The sequence below is a fragment of the Centruroides sculpturatus genome, unplaced genomic scaffold, assembly GCF_000671375.1.
Source record: "Centruroides sculpturatus isolate CEXI.00-Female unplaced genomic scaffold, Cexi_2.0 scaffold591, whole genome shotgun sequence".
In the NCBI taxonomy this organism is placed as follows: Eukaryota; Metazoa; Arthropoda; class Arachnida; order Scorpiones; family Buthidae; genus Centruroides; species Centruroides sculpturatus.
Window position 1 is genome coordinate 1 of NW_019384920.1, and position 2,978 is coordinate 2,978.

Sequence of the window (2,978 nt, forward strand, 5' to 3'; positions counted from 1 at the left end):
ACCGACAAGTGTGTTTGGAACATAGGTGCGTATATATGTATCCTAGTGCATCTTGTAATTCTTGTATGTGTGTAAATATACTTATATATATATATATATTAAGTTTATGTACAATATATATATATATATATATATTGTACATAAACTTAATTTTTAGCAACTTTCCTTTGTCTCTCTCATCTCGTGGTAATCACACATCCACACAATAGTTTGCTTTGGATTATTGTGCTTTACACAATGCAGAAGGTGAGCTTTGTCAAAATGAACCTCTACATCTTCATCTGATGCATAGGCAACCAAGGCCATACCTCCTGTTTTTCTAGTCCTGGTGTTCCTTGAGTTTATTGAGATATACAATGCTATCTCTATAGGAATGGCTATCAACAGCAGGGACATGGCTCCTCTGAAGGGCAGTATTTGAGCACATTTAGCAATTGTGTAATCTATACTAATATTATAAAGAGGTAATGTTTGTAAGTTTGGATGTAACAGGTAATCTCTGAAACTACTCATCCGATTTCAAAAATTCTTTCACCAATATTTAGAATGGAACTTCAGGGTGGACATAGGCTGTATATTATTCCGTTAAACATTCATAAAATTAAAAGATATCATCTAGGATTAAGGCTTTTATATCCAACAGGTGGCGCTAACTCTGCCAGTATGACGACCTAAGTTTGCTTTTCTGTGAGGCATTATGCTTTTCTGTGAGGATGAACTAAAGCAGATCATCTATCTACAGTAGACCCCCCTATAACACTTAGATACGTTCCACGCTAACCAAAAATTACGTTGTAGGAATGATTAAATACGTGAGCCAATCGAAGCCCGATAGGTGGGAACTTTACGGACTAAGGCTGTACAAAAGGTTTTCTACTATAAAATTAACCGATTCTAGACTAATTCCACTCAACATTTCCAAAATACGTATAATTTTTTGAGAATAATCTGTATAAACTATGCTATAAACAAAAAATTGTAGGATTACTTACACCGTTCGACTATGCCGTTGCTTAAAGCTGGTTTTCATCGCGGAACAGCACGCGAAACGACGGCCGCAATTTCTGATAACGAATTTTTGGCGGAAAAATAACTTGACCTTTGGAGACATCATTAATATAAATAATTTTTATGGACGTTGAATAAGAAGTGTTTCTTTCACAAGAAATGTATAAAATTAGTGCTGTATTAGACTTACGGTACCTAATTTACATACTGTACAGACGATAATAAACTCAACTTACTAGCCTAAAATCTCCGTAGCGTGTTGCCAGGCGGCAGAAAGCATATATATAATTATAATAAAGTTACAATAAATTAAGTTAATATATAATTATATATACAGTACCTAATTTATATATAATTAATATATAATTATATGTACAGTACCTAATTTATATATAATTTATATATAATACTAAACAGACGATAGCAAACTCAATTTAGCCGCTCCGTAGCGTGGCGCAGGGTCGGAGGAAAGTAGTTCGGCTGCTCATCCACTATTGGTCCAGACTCTATCAATCTTGTCGCGAAACGACATTATAGGAGGTACTATATAAGAAAGTTGCTACAATTTTTTTGCTACGTTATAGGAATTGTCATTATAGGAACGTACGTTATAGGGGGGTCGACTGTATCTATATAAATTAAAATGTAATGTTCGTTTGTTCCTACCGATTCCTTTGAAATTTTGACACAACGTTGCATTCGAATATGTACGTGTTTTTACATAATATACATGTCAAAATTCCTCCCATGGGGTGAGATGGACAGGATTAAGGCTTACCGTGAAGAACTCTGCTTCTATTTATACTATTTTAGATGTGGTTTTTTGCGTTTTAATAGGGTATGTCAAGAGAATGTACACTAAGAAGGGATTTTTTGAAAAATCCCCCCATGGGGGAATTTATAATAGATACATTTTGAGCCACAACAACGCATGGCGGGGTCTGCTAGTGTTCCATAAACAGCTCAGTCTTAGTACATTTATTTTTTTTATGACTTTTTGTTATCTATAGTTATTTATATTTTAGATTTTGTATTATATTTTTCCTGTTTAAATGGTTACATTAGATTATAATTTTGATCTTGGTTGTGGACTTGAAATGGATTACATCTAAATGCATATATGTCAAACAGGTGCAATAAGGAGCAAGGTTCTAGAACGAATTACATTTGTTCTAGCATACTCCACTGTACTTCAAATAGAGGACACATTTATAAGGAAGTATATAGAGAAAACATGTTTTAATTTGCTTCTGAAGATGAAGATCTCAATTTCAAAAATAGTAATGCAAAAAAGAAATAAAACTTCTTGATATGTTTATTTTGTCACTATTGTTTATCATTAATGAGTTATATGTTTCCTCAACTTTTTAAAAAAATGATAGCGGCATATTAAATACTCGGTTCAGATGTCACTGCGGCATATTAAATACTCGGTTCAGATGTAATGATAGCAGCTACAACTCTTTGAAATATTAGTATTCTGAAAGTTGCAGCCTTTGATAAATTTGAAAATATATGCATACCTGCTGTATCAGCATAAGTATCAATAAAGCATTAAATGAGTTTTCTTTTTTATTATTATGTTGGGTTTTGTGAATTATACTTGGTTGACACCAGTGGCTGTGTACTATGCTGGACAAAAGTCAAGGCATAGCAACCAAAACAAAACTAAAACTAAATAAGTGTGTCAGTGTGTGTGTCTGTATTCAGGAATTTCCTAACAATGTGGCATGTATTCAATATAGTGGCCTTCTGTAGTGTGACGTATGTATTTCTACTCAATTGTAATGTTCCCAGGTTTTTGTGTAGTGTGTGTGGTATCACACCTGTACAGGAAAGAACGACAGATACAATAAGCACCCTATCCATCCTCCACAGATGCCTTATTTCCTGGGCGAGTTCTGTGTACATGCTAATTTTTTCAGTGCATGTGTTTTGTACATTGTGAGTGTTTGGAATGGCTATGTCTA